The sequence below is a fragment of the Notamacropus eugenii genome, chromosome 4, assembly GCF_028372415.1.
Source record: "Notamacropus eugenii isolate mMacEug1 chromosome 4, mMacEug1.pri_v2, whole genome shotgun sequence".
Taxonomy (NCBI): Eukaryota; Metazoa; Chordata; class Mammalia; order Diprotodontia; family Macropodidae; genus Notamacropus; species Notamacropus eugenii.
In genome coordinates, this window is record NC_092875.1 from 54,059,484 (window position 1) to 54,080,114 (window position 20,631).

Sequence of the window (20,631 nt, forward strand, 5' to 3'; positions counted from 1 at the left end):
TCCAGTATGCCAATTAAAAGCATTTATTATCTGAGAAAGGCTTGTAGGGAAGAGAAGCAGAGAGGGGGAGAGTTCTTAGCTGTTCAAAAGGGATTGGAAAAGAGATGGGATAAAATAGTTTCTAAAGACTTTGTGGCGGGGAGCTAGGGTTAAAGGACAGACAACTGTGGACACAGTAAGCCAGGTGATGGGATGTTTAGAAAGTTCTGAGCAAGGTCTTGAGTCTGCATCTTCTGCTCAAAGTTGCCCTCGAGTTGATCGAAGCCGGTTCTGTGGTTTCTGGCAGCTACAGGCGTCTCCAAATTCGGTTGGAGTTCACTCGGCAAAGGATCACTGTTACGTCAAGCAGTTTGGGAATTCAGAAGTCTTCCCGATTGACCCGTGGTTGTGGACCTCCATTGCTGGACTCCCCTGCGAGAAAGGGAAGTTCTAACATATAGCACAGTCTTTACAGAGTCCACGTTAACAAGTTTTATCTAGTGTGAAGAAGACCAGGGCATAGAGAAAAAGATCAGCATACACCCAGGGACTTCTGGTTTCTGTCGGTCACATTGATTCAGGGATTCTTTTTCTGTAAGTTTTGGTTGGTCATATTTAAAACTTTGGATGAATTCCAAGGCCCCTTCCCGGATACTAAACTTACCTAAACCAATAAATCTTATGGGAATAAAATTTCTTTCTTTCACATCTGAATGGAACTCTCTTGAATCATCTGCGGAAGAGGTCTCTGTGGCGCAATCGGTTAGCGCGTTCGGCTGTTAACCGAAAGGTTGGTGGTTCGAGCCCACCCAGGGACGTTTTCGACTTCAGACTTTACGAAATGTGAATTTCAAATCTATGAGAATACTATATGACAATATGCACCTCCCAGTGTTGACACGACTTAACGAGTTGGCTTGCTTCGTGGTACGGACAGTTAGTTCTCTAACGCACTTGGTGATGCTTTTTAAATCTAACCCCCGAGTTTTTCCTCCATCTCTTTGTTCACCTCTGATACCCTTTTCTTCTGGGTTCCTCTCCCAAAACCATCAGGGTACCCACCACAGGTGACCAATTTAGCCGACAACCTGTCTCTCGCAACTAGTATAAACGAGTTGGAAAGAGGGATAGGGTCTCAGGAGATCCCAGACGTTCCATTCTTTCTGGTCAAAGTCAGACTATTATTAAGTTCTTCTTTGACAGAAGTTTGGAGCAAATTAGAGCAAAATGGGATATTTGGCCTTTAGGTTCCATTCTTTCCCCACCAAAATTCTTCAGAAATCTTCACTCTGTGAAACTTTGACAATCCAAAGGAAGGAAAGCGGGAGAAACCGTTTTTCGGCGGGGCCGAAATAGCTCAGTTGGGAGAGCGTTAGACTGAAGATCTAAAGGTCCCTGGTTCAATCCCGGGTTTCGGCAAGAATGCAGATTTTTTTTTGAGTTGAGGCTTTTGAAATCCGGGTAGGAAGTTCTGTACTGTTTTGTTAGCACAGGAAAGTTTATCCAGACCTGCTTGGTTTTTTTTTTTTTTAATCAGTTGCCAACTTTTTATATCAGATCTTCTTTAGCTAGATTCCCACAGAAGGCGATCCCACTATCCCACTTTCCCGGGAACTGTCACAGGGCCACATTCCCCTGGTACCATCCCTTGTGTGGAGGGAAAACATTTTTTCCTCAAGAAAATGTGTAGATTGAGGGGGATTTTTTTGGCGAGGTGGGGACTGTTAGTTTGGAGAGAATGTCATACTTAAGGTTTTCGAAGTCATTAGGGAGAAGAAGATAGGGCTTTGGGGGATCATTCCGGACGTTTTCTTTTCAATTTCTCTTGGGCCAGGAAGGTAGCTACAGATTCCTTTTCACTGGGTCCTCATTGTCATCCTTATTCTAGTCTCAGTTCTCTCCTTACTCGGAGTGTCTGACTACACCCGTGCGCTATTTAAGGAAGTCCAATCCAATCCAGTTCAATCCAATCAATCCTTTTCAATCCTACCTAAGGACGATTTATGTAGGTTCTGTCTTGAAGGATTCTAGAGTTACAATACCAAAAACAAAAGCAATCCCTGCCCTCCAGACGGTTCCATTCTACTGGAGGAGTGGGCGGGAAATATAGCACATAAACAGATAAGTATATCCATTACTTTTTTCTTTTTAAATTTTTTTTAATTTTTAAAAATTTAAAATTTTTTTTTAAATTAAATTTTTTTTTTCAAAGAACAACAATCTATTTTCCCTCCCATTCACCGTCTTCCAGAATGGAGTGTGGGGGGGATGGAAATATAAAACTCTTCCAAAACATATGCATAACCAAGCAAAAGAAATTCCCACACTGACCACATACGTTTATATATATGTACATATGTATGTATGTATGTGTATGTATGTGTGTCACTCGGTATCTTGAGTCCCTCCATGTCTGTCAGGAGATGTCGAGCGCATTCTTGATCATTGGTGCTCTGGTATCATTGTCATTGTGTTGATCAGTGTTTTTAAGTCTTTCCAATAAAGGCCTGCTTGTTGAGATCTTCTGTAGAATTTATGAAAGGACATGGGCAAGCCTCATACAGTATGAGAATGCCATGATTGATTGTGTTGTACACTGTAAGATATAACACTTAGATGAGCGAGCTTACATATCTACTGAAGTAAGATTTGGCCCATAGTTCTAGCTTGTTGAAATATTTCTGGATTTGGACTGTCACACCAAGTGTTAGCTCAGAGATGTCTGTCATCTGCGATTTTGATAAGCCAATCATCTTTTCTCACATCCAAATTAATTGATAAAACTATTGATTAGCCTAAGGACATAGACAGTTCCTTTCTCAGCTTTTAATTGTTTGATTTCTCACACAAATAATGAAATTTGATCCTCAACAAAATAGTTCAGCATAGGAAAGATCAATGACAATTGGGGGGAATGACAATAACAATAATTGTAGAATGAAATTGGGATTGAAGAATCAAGGAAAAAACCTCTCATTAGAGGTTTTAGATTTCCTCAAGAAAAAAATGCTCTTTACAGATTTGAAGCAAAAATTTTGTGATTTACAGATAAATGAGTGAAATAGTTTTGCTCAACACCAATGATTAAGGTAGACTATTTAGAAGAGTCCTGTGCAGTGACACAAGATAGGAATGCTGGCTTCTGCAAGAAAAAAGAAGAAACTTAGTTTTATTGTGGTTCAAATCCAGGCTTTTTAAAAAAAAGATAAAGTAAGAAATCAATCAATATTCATATGTTGATTGACTACTATACTATAGGCCTGTAAGTAGGAGAGATTCAAGGTTTACTTTAATTTGAGAATACTGGTTCAGGTGTCCTTTGTTTGCTGTTTCAATGTTGTTGTCAAGGGGGTCTAACTTTGTTGGGGAACTTTTGTCATTAAACATAGAAATAATCTAGTGCAACACCCTGTCTGATTAAAGAATCCTCTCTACAAACTCCCTAACAACTGATCATCTAGCTTCTTTTGAGAACTTAATGTGACAGGGAACTCAGCACATTAGAATCAGCCTATATTGTGTCATATCTGGCTTCTCTACCTCTGTTCACTAGTGTTTTTCTTCTCTCAAGGAAATTTGAAATTCTAGTTTTGACTATGTCTTTCTAACCTGCTCAAATAGTCCAGGTTTCACAAGTGTTACTGTACAAAGCAGGTGCCTCCAGGATTCCCATTTCCATCTGAAAAGTGTGGTTTGGTTTTTGTTTTGGGGGGTTTGTTTGTTGTTGTTGTTGTTTTTTGACAGCATTGTGTTATATTCCTATTAGATCATGGAATCTCCCCTTTACCTAGACACATTAAACTATTTCTTTAGAATTCTCTCTTTTGTCAGAAAGAAAGGATTAGATTATGCAGTTCAATTTGCAATGTCTCATATTTGTTCCCTTTCGAGATTAGTCTGCCAAATCTCTTTAAAATTAAAAAAAAAAAAGGTACACTGGGATTGATTACCACTATCTCAGGCTTTGTGGGAAGCACTGAGTCATGGTGCCTTCTTATTGCTTTATTATTATTCAGGTTGAAGAAATCAAAGTTTTGTTATTTCTCTTCTGGGATTGGAGAAATCGTAGCAATCATTGCCCTCATTTTTCTCTCTTTCATTCTAAGCATCATCCCCGGAACAACTAGCGGTAGTGGCTTCATCGGGAGCCAAATACAATCCGTATGGAAATTCAAAGCAGCATAAAAGCTAGGTGACACTTAAGGGAACATCCTGAAGACTCTATTAAAGAGACTTTCAGGCGATGTGAGCTACCTGTTTCCTACACGTGCTTTTGCAACATTTGACACTAGCGGTCCCTGTCTCTCACTTCCTTTTTGGATACTCTTCTGCCCTCCTTTAGTTCTCCTATAGAATAAAATGAACTTAATTCTTAGTCTCTTCAAGAGCTCTCAAAAATTCTAAGTTGAAAAGAAGGTACTGACCTTCACTTGAGTCCATTGCTACAGGAATTTGGAGTTCTGTAAACCGATGAGATTACAAGTCTACTTCAACAAAATCAGTGAAATCACATGGTCCCTCTCTCACTTAGCAGAGGCTGAGACTTTGCTGCTCCACAGAAATGCCACTTCATCCACTTTGCAACAAGATCAGAGGGACGTATCAGGAACTGCAGTGTACCATAATTGATTCCGAACTAATTACTCAGAGTCAACAAATTTCTCCTTTAGAAACTTTCAGATTTGAAACAATAGAAAACAATTGTCTTTACAAAAGAATAGTAATCAAAGCCATCTTTCAGAAGAGCCGAAATAGCTCAGGTGGGAGAGCGTTAGACTGAAGATCTAAAGGTCCCTGGTTCAATCCCGGGTTTCGGCAAGGTTGATTTCATTTTGCATGGGGAACGTCAAACGAATTGGATCTGCTCACCCTCAGGACTGCTTTCTTCTCCCTCACTTCCTTCAGCAGCGGTGACGTTTTTTGGTTTGCCTACTACTATGCTCTGAATTTTCTTTCTCTTTGCTTTTATTGGAGCATGATTCTTCGACTTTGGCCTAGGTCCTTCTCTGGTCTGGACTGCAGTTAGGAAGACCTTCATTTAAGCCTTGCCTTGGTCTAGCATAATTCATAAGCTAGCCTTTAGTGAATGAATTGATATTGATGCTGGAAATGCATCTAATCAAAGTTGTAGCTCCCTAAAGCAAAGCCTCTATTATCCTTTTGATAAAAGAACATATCTTAAGGCCTTTCACCTTGTCAACAGTTATTATTTAAGCTAAAAAAAACTCTGTTAGGGAATATGATCCCAATCAATCAATAAGCATCAGTAAGTTTCTTCTATGTGCCAGACATTCTTTTTGGCTAGCTTTCGACAAATAGAAAGAATAAAACATTCCTTACTACAAATGGTTTATTCTGCTTACTTATGCAATCTGTTGCTCATCACTATTTTGCTTCATATTCCTTAAATGCTGGGAAGTTTTCTCCTCATTTCCAAAATCATGAAAACGCTCATTTCATCCCAAATATACAAGGGGGTTTTTTGGTATCATTCTAGATCTGGGAACTCTAGATAATGTCCATACGCTGAGAATTTTCATTTAGCTAATGGGTGCTCTAGAATATGTTAGAAATATTAATAACAGTTCTTTTTATGGTGGGAAAAAAATTGGAAACTAAAAGGGTGTCCATCACCTGGGAAATAGCCAAGCCAGTTATGTTCTATAAATGTGATGGAACACTCATGTTACAAGCAATGATGAAGGGGATACTCCTCCTCCTTTCTCTTTCCCTTTCTCATCCCATCTGTCCTCTGCCTTACCTCTTGCACTCCATCCCTGACTGATCTCTAAGGATCCTGCAGATGTGTAGGTTGGGATTTGGGGGGAGGGAAAAAAAGTCAGTTCACATGATCAATGTATTTGGGAAATGTGTACAATGTGTAACATCTGGAGACCTCTCATCTCCAAGATGGGGGAGAGGGAAAATGTCAGAATACTCAGAAGGCCACTACTTGTGGTGGAAGACAGTCTCTTTCAGAACATTTTGGTTACTAAAGCTTTGCTCTCTAAGGAAATGCATCTCATCTCATCTCAGAAGACTGAAAAGACAAACATGTAACATGACCTACAGTATTTGATAACATTTCAGTTGCCTCAAACTTCATCTCTGTAAAAGTTAATTTAATTTGAGAAAACTCAGACCTCTCATCTTGGTTATGTTCCATGAGAAATAAAGGTAATCTGAGGGAGAGGGAGGAGAAAGAAGAGGAGGAAGAGAGAGACAGAAAGGCAGAGAGATACTTTAAGGTGGAGATTAGGAAATTGTACATTACAATCATATAGGCATATAGACAATGCAAAGGGTCAGAGGGAGATGAAATGCCCTATGTGAGAAGCAGAGAGAACACTGGCTACATTGAAGGGTGCAGGAGGTGTAGTAGTGTATAACGAGGTTGAAAAGATCTATTGAATTAATGGTCTCATTTTGTTGTGCGATTATCACGTGTCCATAGCTCTACGGACATTGGACATTGGAGCCTAGAATCCGACCTTGAGAGCTCATTACCGTTTGCTGCACCAAGAGAAAGTGTTCAGAAAACACACAAGCTTGGAAATCTTGGAAAGGCTAACTTTGCACAGTTCAACAATTCAAGTTAACAAACAAGTTAGATAGATTTGAAAACGGGAATTTTATTTCTTTGGTCATTTTTACACTGGGAGAAAACTGCTAGCAGAGGATGGTTTCGATCCATCGACCTCTGGGTTATGGGCCCAGCACGCTTCCGCTGCGCCACTCTGCTCCTGAATAGCACGTCTGAATGTCAGGTTTTATCACTTTTACTTTTCTTCCAGGTTTTCTTTATATGGATTTTCCTTAAGTTTCTCAGCCTTCGGAGTTTTCTAACATAGTTGCATTTTTTCCGCCAGTAAAACAATTCGAGGTGAGGGGAAGCTAGAATGAGTGATGCGAAAGAAAATCTAAAAGCCTCGGTATTTCCCCTGGGATTAAAAAAAAAGCGGCGACTTTATAATTAAAGTTCCGTCTTTCCATCTTTGAAAGTCCTATGACAGTAATACATGTTGTGAAGATTAAGGGGCATGGGAGGGCAGCTAGGGAAACCATCGAAAACGCAGAAGAATTTTGCACTTTTTCTCTCTGATCTTTCCACAGACCTTCTTATCTCTCCCACGTACCGTTCACTCACGCACAAAGCACTGCCTTTCTGTGGCTTTCTATTTTTCCCATCCAGAATTATGCGAAGGGATGGAAAAAGCAAAGTGAGAAATGCTCTTAGGTGGAAAGTTTAGCTCTGAGAACTGACCGTGGTTCTGAAACTCTGAGGATGAAGGAGGCTTACTGGGAATGAATTCTGAGTCAGAGAACAGGAGAGAAAGACCTAGAGGACATACGGACCACCCTTCAGAGGCTGCAGCTCCTCGGTGGTCTCGTAGTTTGCAGGAATCCCAGATTCGAAGTCAGATGTCAGATAATGCTCGTAGCCTGTGGAAAGCTATTTCTCTTCTCTTGAGGACCCTTTTTGTCCCTTTCACCGTCAATCTCTCCTGAGATGTGAAGGTCCATTATGTGACTCCTTGGCCAAAGGAGAAAATGCCCTTTTCCTTGCTTATCCAGGTGGGGTGTGAAGTGGGTGTAAGTGGGCCTCTCTGTGGCTCCAGAGGCTTGTAGTTTTTGACTATTACAACAAAAGGTTGGCGATTAAGAGCAGCATTCGATTAAATTTCATTCGGCAAGCATGTATTAAGCTCTTAATGAGTCAGACATTGGAGAGGTCTGCTCTCAAGAAATTTATATTCTACTGGCAAGAAGAACTGGTATAAGTAACTCTGCCTAATTCTGTTTCCATAAGAGAGAAAACTCTTTGGGCATCCAAACTCACTATTCAATTTTTCCCTCTGGGAATGGAGCTTCTATAGTCACTCATTTACTCAGATCTTCCTTTAGGCTCTGTGTTATCTCTTCTTCTTTTGTTTGCTATAGGTTCCTGTTGGGGGGAACCTATAGGTTCCCTATAGGAAGGTTTCATTTCTCCTTTAAAGAGTGCTGGCAATCTCTGTTTTCATATTGTGGGCGTGGGCTGTGGGATCTGGACTCTGCTCCCTCTAGAAGTACCATTTGCATATTCAAAATATATTCACTCCCATCAAGCAATGGAGACAAAAGGACGCAGAAGGATGGAAACTGAAGGGACCTTAGTTTTTTCTAGTTCCCATTTCATCCCTGATTTTTAAAAATAACAGAACTGAGCCTGGGAGAGGTTAAGTGACTTGGCAAGGTCACAGAAGTACCTAATATGTCCAATCAAGGCTAGAAGTCAGTTATCCTGATTCCAGCACTCTTCCCATTATACTGCATTGAGAAGTCTCCTTTCTTGGATGTCTCTCTTTTTTTTTTTTTTTTGCTGATTTCTGTTTTTCTTTTCCAAAGGGACAGAAGGAAGTATAGAAGATAAATTTTTCCACTTCTCTAATATTTGTGAATTTCCCATAAAAAAGTGGGATTGATTTCTTGATCACTGTGCTCAGGATCCCATTTCTGTCACCATCTTGGCTTTGCCTAAAAAAGAAAAATTTGCCTGGCATTGAAATTATCCACATTTTCCTCCTTCTAGATTTCATGTATTGCTGCATGAGACTGCCACCTCTTCTAAATTAACTCATTATTCCCAAAGATAGGGTGGTAGAATCCTAGCAGCCTGATCTCCAAGGGCCTCAGATGTTCAGGTAGCTATTGGGAAATCCAGAACTTGGGGACAATAACTCTGTGTTGCTGAGACTAAGAGTGATTTCAGAGTTCTCTCAGCTTTCAGGTCCTGATTCTGTAAAAATGTTCAGTGATGGGTGGGCATTTGGGAAATTGCATTCCCAGGATAGATTTACAGGTCATTTTAACACAGGAGACTCAATAACTAGATTCACTGTGTTCCTCAAACTGTTTCAACCACACCTTGACTACTGAGCCACCCCGCCCTTTCCCCCCCATGAGGTAATATTTGAGGCCATCTCCCACTGCTGAGAGATGAACAGTAAGGTAGTCTTCTGCTTATAGCAATTAAAAGTTGAGGGGATAAGAAGTGAGACTGGTGATTGGGAGGGGGTGGGTGGGTCATCATAAGCCTCTAGCACAGAGGCACAGTTGAAATCTCTGTGCTCTTCAGCCTCTAACCCAGCCAACTGAATAGAGTTTATTCTTATACCAGGACACTAGGCAGCAGGTGTTAGCCCACTGCAGTCTTCAATATTTGAGATACTTTTTCTTCAGTAGCATTTTTTTTTTGCCCCAATGATTGTAGGGTGGATATAGAACAAAAGAGTTTTCCATTTTATGTAAAGATATTTAGGAACAGAATAAAGCATTGGAATGAACTTAAAATTGCATTCTTAGTGGCAGTGAATGAGGAATCAGCTTATCTACCTCTCTTCCTTCTAGCAGAATTATTCTGTCTTACAGGTGGGTTTGGGTGGAATTTGAAGGGTGGACTTCACTTCAAGGAACACAGTTGCATCCCTAGGGATTGTTCCTCTTTCCATGGAGGTATTAAGTGCTCTAGTACTTGTTGGTACAGTTTTCAACTGTGGCTGAGGAGAAAAATCTATCACCCTCCAATCACTGATGGAATCCTAATAAAGTTGCCCCAGCCCCAATATTGTAGCTTCCTTATAGGCCCCATTGAACATCAGGCCCACTGCCTCTACCTAGTCACTCACCAATACCCCCAACTCAATATCCTGACTTCTTCATATATATATCTCACTGCTCACTAGAACAACAGGTGTGTCCATGAACTCATATTTCTCATAGGAATGGCATATCCATGTGGTGGGATCCCAGTCATTGACTGTAGCTAGCCACTGCTTCTAGACCCATTCCTCATATTTCCCACAGAAACAGTCAGTGTGTCCATGCACTTAACTACAACCACATCCATCCAGTCTCAGACAGGACCACAATACTCAGTCAATCAGAAAGCAGCGTGATCAAGATGCCCAAGCAGGATGTGGACCCCAAAACAATAGAAGAGACTGTCCCTAAGTAGGCACCTGTGCAGTAATAGCAAAAGCTGTCCTTTAGATGAACTTGTGACAAAGAGAGGCTTATTTATAATATCATTATTGTAATACATACCTCCCCTGCCATGGGTTTTTCTATATGCATTTAGGGTAATTGCACACACAGTTTCACTGTGGCTGGGATCCCTTCCCTATTATTGAATTCCTTAATAAACCCCTCCTGCCTTCTTAATATTCATAATTTCTATTATGTAATTGCATCTTTATCCTATAAAAATCCATCTTGCTTTCTCTGAAGTTGCTGGTTTCTCTTGGAACCTAGCCAGCTTCATGAGGGGCATCAATTTCAATAAATGCCTATACTTGGATTAGAGGTAGTCTGACTGAATTCTTAGAGATGGTTCCACCACAACACATCATGAAACCACAACATCACCAGGGTGAAACCCCTCTCCAAACAGAGATAGATGGAGCCTGAGGGCAACAGAAAGAAGTTTTCCACCAGGCTGTAGCAGAAGCATTTCAGTCTTGGTAGGTCCTGCCAAAATTTGAACATCACTGGCATGGCATTTAAAAAGATAGGATCACTTCCATCAAAGAATGTTCTTAGTGGAAGTAGTGGTGATGAATATTCAAATAAATTCGAATAATTTCACTTCAATTAAACTAAGCAAAACTCAAAACATTTTAGGGATCCCATTCATCACAAGGTTCTAGATTTACCAGTACACGGGCACTTACAGGAGCACCAATGTGAAGCAGTAATCCACATACACCTTGGCTAGAACTCGATTCAGTTGGAGTGGAGAGAGTGCCAGACCTGGAGTCAGCAAGGCTCATCTTTTGGAGTTCAAATCTGATCTCAGACACTTACTAACTGTATGACCCTGGGCAAATTACTTCACCCTATTTGCCTCAGTTCCACATCTACAAAATGAGTTGGAGAAGGAAAGGCTCTATCAAAGATACTCCAGTATCTTTGCCAAGACACTGATAAACTCCAGATGGGGTCATGGAGAGTTGGACATGTCAACTGAAGTGACTGACATCAAGAGAAATTAAGGAAGAATAATTTTCTCTAAAACCCTTTCCAAATTCCTGGAAAAGTTCCTCTGAAAGGTGGGTAATAGATTGAAGACAAAAAAAGGCTTTTTGTTAGGTGAATGTTAAAAGACAGAAAGAACATTCATTCGGTGAATAGATCTAAATACCTGCTTTCTGACTTCAAGGACACTAGGTAGTATCCCTTGTGTGAGGTAGAAAACTGGGAAGGGATTTCTCTCTCTATTATAAGATAGTGGACACATTGGTCTAACTTAAAGTGAATAAGACATTTTTAGAAATTAAATTTACAATCTATTTGTGGTATGTATATGCAAATTATTGGGTACTATTTATAATATAAAATTTTGGATATCCATGCCCAAGAAGTCCATGAAAGAACCTGGAAAGTCTTAGACTTGTTTTCAGTACCAGGAGGCAGAACCATGAGCAGTGGATGGAGTTTCAAAAAATACATTTAGCCTTATGTAAGGGAAAATTTCCCAATAATTAGAGCTTGTGTTTGTTCTTCATTCTTGAAGATGACCATGACATCAAGATGATGACATGACTTGCAGTTGACTTTGATTTGAGTGAGGGAGGGCTGTGCAAGGTCACCAACCTCACTTTCTTCTCCTGAGCCATCTGGGTCCAATGACTGATATTCATCAGGATCACTGGAGGTGGCCCAGGATGCAATGTGAGACCCTGGCTACCCATAGTCTCACATGGTACCCATTAGAGCTACCCATAAGGGGAATGGGCTGCCTCAGGAGGTAGTGACTCCTCCCCTCAGATTGTGCTTTGTCAGGCAGTCTATCTAGATAATCATTTACTGTACGCCATTTTCCTTTTTGAGTTGCACTTTGTCCAAGAGATCTGTAATCTCAAAGCTAGGAGAGCACTGGAGTACCGTAAATTGAAATGTTAAGCCTAGCTCCATGACTGTTAACCACCCAATCACCACTCATGGCTCCATTTATTTTAATGTTACTTTGTGGTAATTTATTGAATTAATTCCCTCCTTTGTTTATCTCTTAAAAGGCAGATGTTTCTACTCAAAGGACCTTTACACTAAATTCTGATTTAGAGTTTATCACCTTTTGTTAACTTCTCTCTTTCATCCAAGACATTATTTTTAGGAGAAAGGAATTGAACTGGTCCAGGCTTTTAAGCAGACCTTTTAAAATGAGATCTCTATTGATAGCTTTTCTTTTTCTTTTTTTTTTTTTTTTTTGCTTTTTTATTAAATTTATTTATTTAACTTTTAACATTCATTTTCACAAAATTTTGGGTTACAAATTTTCTCCCCTTTTGTCCCCTCCCCCCCCAAACACCAAGCATTCTAATTTCCCCTATGACCAATCTGCTCTCTCTTCTATCATCCCTCTCTGCCCTTGTCTCTATCTTCTCTTTTGTCCTGTAGGGCCAGATAGCTTTCTATACCCCTTTACCTGTTTTTCTTATTTCCTAGTGGCAAGAACATTACTCGACAGTTGATCCTAACACTTTGAGTTCCAACTTCTCTTCCTCCCTCCCTCCCCACCCCTTCCCTTTGGAAGGCAAGCAATTCAATATAGGCCATATCTGTGTAGTTTTGCAAATGACTTCCATAATAGTTGTGTTGTATAGGACTAACTATATTTCCCTCCATCCTATCCTGTCCCCCATTACTTCTATTCTCTTTTGATCCTATCCCTCCCCATGAGTGTCGACCTCGAATTGCACTCTCCTCCTCATGCCCTCCCTTCTATCATCCCCCCCACCCTGCTTGTCCCCTTAACCCCCACTTTCCTGTATTGTGAGATAGGTTTTCCTACCAAAATGAGTGTGCACTTTATTCTTTTCTTTAGTGGAATGTGATGAGAGTAGACTTCATGTTTTTCTCTCACCTCCCCTCTTTATCCCTCCACTAATGAGTCTTTTGATTGCTTCTTTTATGAGAGATAATTTGCCCCATTCAATTTCTCCCTTTCTCTTCCCAATATATTTCTCTCTCACTGCTTGATTTCATTTTGTTTTAAAGATATGATCCCATCCTATTCAATTCACTCTGTGCACTCTGTCTCTATGTATGTGAGCGTGTGTGCATGTGTAATCCCACCCAGTACCCAGATACTGAAATGTTTCAAGAGTTACAAATATTGTCTTTCCATGTAGGAATGTAAACAGTTCAGCTTTAGTAAGTCCCTTATGACTTCACTTTGCTGTTCACCTTTTCATGGTTCTCTTCATTCTTGTGTTTGAAAGTCAAATTTTCTTTTCAGCTCTGGTCTTTTCATCAAGAATACTTGAAAATCCTCTATTTCATTGAAAGACCATTTTTTCCCCTGAAGTATTATAGTCAGTTTTGCTGGGTAGGTGATTCTTGGTTTTAGTCCTAGTTCCTTTGACTTCTGGAATATACTGTTCCATGCCCTTCGATCCCTTAATGTAGAGGCTGCTAGATCTTGTGTTATCCTGATTGTATTTCCACAATACTTGAATTGTTTCTTTCTAGCTGCCTGCAGTATTTTCTCCTTGACCTGGGAACTCTGGAATTTGGCCACAATGTTCCTAGGAGTTTCTCTTTTTGGATCTCTTTCAGGCGGTGTTCTGTGGATTCCTTGAATATTTATTTTGCCCTCTGGTTCTAGAATCTCAGGGCAGTTTTCCTTGATAATTTCATGAAAGATGGTGTCTAGGCTCTTCTTTTGATCATGGCTTTCAGGTAGTCCCATAATTTTTAAATTGTCTCTCCTGGATCTATTTTCCAGGTCTGTTGTTTTTCCAATGAGATATTTCACATTATCTTCCATTTTTCCATTCTTCTCTCTTTGTTCTGTGATTTCTTGGTTTTGCGTAAAGTCATTAGCCTCCATCTGTGCCATTCTAATTTTGAAAGAACTATTTTCTTCAGTGAGCTTTTGAATTTCCTTTTCCATCTGGCTAATTCTGCTTTTGAAAGCATTCTTCTCCTCATTGGCTTTTTGAACCTCTTTTGCCAATTGAGTTAGGCTAGTTTTCAAGGTGTTAATTTCTTCAACATTTTTTTGGGTCTCCCTTAGCAGGGAGCTGATCTGCTGTTCATGCTTTGACTTCATGTCTCTCATTTCTCTTCCCAGCTTTTCCTCCACCTCTCTAACTTGATTTTCAAAATTCTTTTTGAGCTCTTCCATGGCCTGAGCCCATTGGGTGGGCTGGGACACAGAAGCCTTGATTTCTGTGTCTTTGCCTGATGGTAAGCATTGTTCTTCCTCATCAGAAAGGAAGGGAGGAAATGCCTGTTCGCCAAGAAAGTAACCTTCTATAGTCTTATTTCTTTTCCCTTTTCTGGGCATTTTCCCAGCCAGTGACTTGACCTCTGAATCGATAGCTTTTCTTTTGAAATTATCTAGATTACCCCTGTACTGTACTTCATCCATCTTTCCAGAGAACTATCTTTTGTAACAAAGAATTTTTCAAGAGAAAATAATAAAGGTGAAAAGAAAAAAAATCAACCAAACTGACAGAAGAAAAAAACCCCTCCATTTTATATGATGTTCTGTGCCCTTAGACTCCTCCCCTTCTCATAACCATTATAATTTATGTCTTCTCATAACCATTATTTGAGGCCCAGCTGGTTCTTTATATTTTGCAATATTCAGCTTTGACTGTTTTGTAGTAGTTTTTGCCTTTTATATCTAGTCACTGTGTGTATTGTTTTCTTGGCTCTGTTTACTTCACTTTGCATAAGCTCATATACATCTTTCCCTGTTTGTCTGTATTCATCATATTTGTAATTTCCTACAACACAATAATATTCCATTATATTAATTTACTACAACTTGTTTAACCATTCCCCAATTGATGGGCATCCATTTTTTTTCCCAATCTTTGCTAAGACAAAAAGTGTTACTATAAATGTGGTGAGGTATATAGAACTTTTCTCAATGAACTCTTTGGGGGCATATGCCCCAAAGGAGAATTCTTAAATCAAAGAGTACAGACATTTTGGTCACCTTACTTCAAAATTACAACTTGTTAAGCATGTATGTGTGTACTTTTTTTTTTTTTTAACATTAAGGCAGTGGGTCTTGGGGGACTTGTCAAAAAAGTTAAATTTTGTGCCATAAGTACACACATAGAAATTTTTTTTCTTTAGGTTTTTCATAAAGGGTATTTAATTAATTGATTTTCTTCTGGAAAAAAGATAGAAACATTTCACTCAAAAAAAATCATGAGGGAAGAGGAGAGATTAGGAAACTATACTTTTGTAGGAAAAGTTCTGGTTTCTTCCCTTAGGTCAATCCCCTCCAAACTCTGACATCTTTAGTGACAGGATACAAATTTTATCAATTCTTTGTCACTGTCATGTATTCTCAGGAATATGTAAGATATTTCAGCTGTTAGGTTTATTGATTTAAAAAACACTATTTTTATTCTAAACCTAATAAATTAGAATCAGTATAGGAAAAGCACCAAGATGCAAGGCCAAACACACAGAAGTTCTTGAAGGAATTGGAAGTGAAGGCAAGAAATGCTATTTGTAGACATGGTACTGAAAGACCCCCACTTCTGATACTGTGTGTGTGTGACTTACAGCAAGTTGTGCTGGGAACAACACTCTAATACAACCCTACTGATCTCTGTTCCCCCCATGCAACTTAGACTAATTTTTTCTTAAAAGGTATTGAAAGGATCCTCAAGACTTGACTTCCTCTGAGACTGAAACCATTCACACCTCTTTCTGGTTACCAGAGTATAAGATATCTACAGAGAGCTCCAGTTGCTCTCTGATGATTGGCCACTGGACTAGGATAGGCAGCTTGGAAATGGGCGATTCACTCAATTTAATCAGCCCTCAGTGTGTGTGTGTGTCTGTGTATATATATATGTATGTATGTATGTGTATATATATGTGTGTATATATATATATGTGTGTGTATATATGTATATATGTATGTGTATGTATATGTATGTGTGTGTGTGTGTATCCTTCCCCTTCTATGGCAAACTAGTGAATGGCATATGTATATCCCACTTTAACTGGAGAATACCTTACGAGTTTCTCATTTCCCCCCTTCCAAAAGTGAACATAAACACCAGAGGACTAGACTGAGTCAGGCTCAGCCCAGAGCATGAACCAACCTCCCAGTGCCCAATTTCATATTGAAACAAAGGATATTGCTCAAACTATTTCTCAGGATTAAGATAGCATTTTACAGAACTTAAAATGCTATATAAAATGTGAACTGTTTATTAATAAAGCATTCCTTCTCCCTGCATAGGGTTCCAGAGAAGTGGCGGTGGTTTTGTGAGATGATTTTCTGTCACAAAGATGAACATAATCAACACTAAAGGAGCTGAACACATATCATGACCATAACATACCTATCCTTGAATGAGAATTCAAACTATAGTCTTTTAGGTTAAAACATTAGTATTTTGAGAGAGAAATGAAAAGATTAGAATAGCTACCAAGGAGTCTTAGAGATCTAGGAAGCTTTTCCCCTGTGACTCTCTTCAAATGAACTGTAACAAATAGTTGCCTTTATCACAAGCCCCCTTTGCCACATGAAAAGCAACCTAGCTCAGGACATGAATGTCCTGATAGTGGTAGTGTGCTAGAAAACGAATGCTTAATCAAGACCCTTTTTTCCATTAAAGATATTGAGCATTCAGTGGCTTGTAGAATATTGCTGTATAAACAAGTTTGGTTGAGGACATTTTGGTTTAGATTAGACAATCTGAAGATCACATTCTATTTGTCCCCTTCTGAAACATACCACCAAGCTAAGAGTTCTCCTTTTGTGCAAGTAAGAAAATAAGATACATTGATAACACAAACAAGGACATATGTATGGCCATTGTATACACCAGTAAAATACAACAGCTGACCTTGACTACATTTGCTGATCACTTTGTCTCAGACTATGGAAGAGCTCAAAAAGGATTTTGGAAATCAAGTCAAAGAAGTAGAGGAAAAATTGGGAAGAGAAATGAAAATGATGCAAGAAAATAATGAAAACCAAGTCAACAGATTGCTAAAGAAAACACCCAAAAATGCTGAAGATAATAACATCTTTAATATTAGATTAATCCAAATGGCAAAAGAGGTCCAAAAAGCCAACGAGGAGAAGAATGCCTTAAAAAGCACAATGGGCTAAATGGAAAAAGAAGTCCAAAAACTCACTGAAGAAAATAATTCTTTAAAAATTAGAATGGGGCACATAGAAGCTAATGACTTTATGAGAAATCAAGAAATTATGAAACCAAAACCAAAAGAGTGAAAAAATAACAGACAATGTGAAGTATCTCACTGGAAAAACAACTAACCTAGAAAATGGATTCAGGAGAAATGATTTAGCAATTATTGGACTACCTGAAAGCCATGATCAAACAAAGAGCCTAGACATCATCTTTCAAGAAATTATCAAGGAAAATGCCCTGATGTTCTAGAACCAGAGGGTAAAATAGAAATGGAAAGAATCCACCACTCACCTCCTGAAAGAGATCCCAAAAGAAAAACTCCTAGAATTATTGTAGTCAAATTCCAGAGTTCCCAGATCAAGGAGAAAATATTACAAGCAGCCAGAAAAAAAAAAAACAACTCAAGTTTAGTATTTAGTAACTTTAGTAACAGGATTTAGTAACTTCCACACTAAGGGATATGAGGGCTTGGAATATTATATTCCAGAGGTCAAAGGAGATACAACTAAAAGTAAGAATCACCTACCCAGCAAAACTGACTACAATACTTCAGGGGTAAAAATGGAACTTCAATGAAAGAGAGGACTTCCAAGCATTCTTGATGAACAGACCAGAGTTGACTAGAAAATTTGACTTTCAAATACAAGAATCAAGAGAAGCATGAAAAAAACCACAAGGAACTTACTATAGTTGAACTGTCTACATTCCTATATGGAAAGATGATATTTGTAATTCATGAGACCTTTCTTAGTAGTAGGATAGTTGGAGGAAAAGAAAAATATATATATATATATATATATATATATATATATATATATATATATATATACACATATATACATATACTATGTATATGTATGTATAGATATATATGGAGAGCAGGGCACAGGGTGAGCTGAATATGAAGGGATTACATCTAAAAAAGAAAATTAAGGGTTGAAAGGAATTTACTAGGAAAAAGATAAATGGAGAGGTAGAATATAGTAAATCATCTCACATAAAAGAGGCAAGAAAAAGTTTTTACAATGGAAGGGAAGAAGGGGAAGGTGAGAGGGAATAAGTGAACCTTCCTTCAGGAGGGAATAAAATACACACTCAGCTGGATACGGAAGTTCATCTTACCTTACAGGAAAGCAGGGGAGAACAAAATAGGAGAGGATAATAGAAGGGACAGCGGATTGAGGGAAAGAGTAATCATAAGCACACACTTTGGTAGAGGAATAGGTCAAAGGAAAGAACTGAATAAATGGAGGGTGGGATAGGAGAGAGGGAAATATAGTCTTTCACAACATGACTGTTATGAAAGTGTTTTGCATGACTACACATGTATAACCTTTATCGAATTGCTAGCCGTCTCAATGAAGGTGGGTGGGGAGAGGGGAAGGGAGAGAATGTGGAACTCAGAACTTTAAAAATGAATGTTAGAGGTTGTTTTTACATGCAACTAGAAAAGAAGATATATAACAACGAGACATAGAAATCTATCTTATCCTACAGGAAAATGGAAGGGAAAGGGATGGCGGTAGGGTATGATAGAAGGGAGGGCAGATTGGAGGAAAGGGAGAAAGGGCAATCAGAATACACACTGTCTAGGGGTGGGGGTAGGAGTGAGATGGGGAGAAAGTTTGAAATTCAAAATTTTGTGGAAGTAAATGTTGAAAACTAAAAATAAAGAAATTTATGTAAAAAGAAAGTTACCTAAAATGTTTGGATTTTCATCCTCTATAAAGGAAGGTTTGGGGAGGAGTTTAGTGTTCCACTATCCAGCCCTCTATTCAAAGTGGAGAAGCAACTACGGGGGTGATGGAAAAACTGAGTCAATCAGCATAGTGATATTTTAGGTGGTCATCTTATCCTGGGTAAGGTATGATGTTCTCTGAAGTAGAAACCAACCAGAGCTGCTGATGGAAAATGAAGACTCCTCATGAACCTGTTCCACTCTGATCAGTATGGAAGTTTTGACCTGCTTTGTTTCCCAACTCAAGCCAGTTCACCCTTCTTTAGGCCACCTGCTAGCTGCCCCCCCTCCACCCCCGTTCCTGGGGTTCACCATTTTAATGCCAAACATAGTGCTCACACAGGACTGACTTAGTCCTCTGCAGCTCAGAACTTTTAAACTCATGAAATCCAGTAGCCTCACTCTCTAGCAGCAAGGATCATAGGCCCACAACATTCCCAGACAGTTTAGACATCTATAAAGGCAACTGCTAGATCTAGATGTCTATGTTGCATTAGTAATTCAAAATTATACATATATAATAAATATGTGTATATACATATACATTTATATATTAAATATAAATATTAAATTATATATTTATTTATTTATTTATTTCAATTTTCTGTCTTCAACCCACAGCAGCACTTGGTCCATGCTTGACAGACATGATAGTCACGAGTGTGGTACAGCAGAACAAGCATTGAATTTGGAGTCGGAACACAAGTTTGCATTCCAGCTCCATCATTTATTATCCATGATCTTAAGCAAGTCACTTTACTTTCCTGGGCCTTATTCCCTCATTGGTAAAATTAGGAGGCTGGGCTACATGCCGGTTTCTTTTATTACTAACACCTAGAAACCTAGGACAATGTTGACATGCATTAAGAGGAAGACAGCTTACTTGAAACAAAGAAACCTTATGATAAGGTCTAGGTGTTTTCTTTTACATACGAGTTCTGTTGTTCTCTACCTAAGGGGAGCCTTTCAATGTCTTCCTGTCTCCTTATAGAATGGTATACGTCTCCCAGGAGATGGGTCCTGGACCTTTTAAAAATCGAACACACAACTTCAATACTACTACTATGGCTTTCTAGATCATCCCAAACACAAATTGTTTGAATAATGCCCAAGCATCCCAACCCAGGAATCAGATGGCTCCCTATGGAAATATACATGTTTTATTTCAAGAAGAAGGAAGAATAAGTAAGGAGGAAGAAAGAAAAGGAAGAAGCAGCTTTATCAGTCAGCGTTCTTATATAATATGCAAGTGTGTTCATCCTTCATTGCCAAAGAAGACCATGCCGTCAGAGAAATGATGACCTGACTTGCACTTGACTTTGTTTTGAGTGAGGGAGGGCTGTGCAGGTCACCAGCCTCACTTCTCCTCCAGAGCCATCTCAATCCAGTGACCAGATATTCATCAGGATGACTGGAGATGACCCAGGATGAGGCAATTGGGGTTAAGTGACTTGCCCAAGATCACACAGCTAGTGAGTGTCAAGTGTCTGAGGTGAGATTTGAACTCAGGTCCTCCTGATTCCTGCACTGGTGCTCTATCCACTGCACCACCTAGCTGCCCTAACATGCCTAACAGTACCTAATATGCAAGTAGTGTCTGGTTAAAGTGACCATTATTGAAGTCATATCATAGGAACAGAGGACAAAGACCACAAAGGAATGGTGATAAAGAAAGTGTTTCAACTACTTATTATCAGCTTACCTCCATTTCTCAGGCATCTACTGAAAAAA

The 20,631-nt window shown here is 39.1% G+C and overlaps 4 non-coding genes across 4 annotated transcripts; 3 read left to right on the top strand and 1 right to left on the bottom strand.

Annotated features, from left to right (window-relative positions):
* The first annotated feature begins 723 nt into the window (after window positions 1-723).
* On the top strand, window positions 724-797 carry TRNAN-GUU (transfer RNA asparagine (anticodon GUU)). Its single transcript has one exon. It is a non-coding gene; the product is annotated as a tRNA-Asn (tRNA).
* A 528-nt stretch (window positions 798-1,325) lies between these two features.
* Window positions 1,326-1,398, top strand: TRNAF-GAA (transfer RNA phenylalanine (anticodon GAA)). The gene has a single exon. It is a non-coding gene; the product is annotated as a tRNA-Phe (tRNA).
* A 3,326-nt stretch (window positions 1,399-4,724) lies between these two features.
* On the top strand, window positions 4,725-4,797 carry TRNAF-GAA (transfer RNA phenylalanine (anticodon GAA)). The gene has a single exon. It is a non-coding gene; the product is annotated as a tRNA-Phe (tRNA).
* Window positions 4,798-6,649: 1,852 nt separating this feature from the next.
* TRNAM-CAU (transfer RNA methionine (anticodon CAU)) lies at window positions 6,650-6,721 on the bottom strand. The gene has a single exon. It is a non-coding gene; the product is annotated as a tRNA-Met (tRNA).
* Between the last annotated feature and the right edge of the window lie 13,910 nt (window positions 6,722-20,631).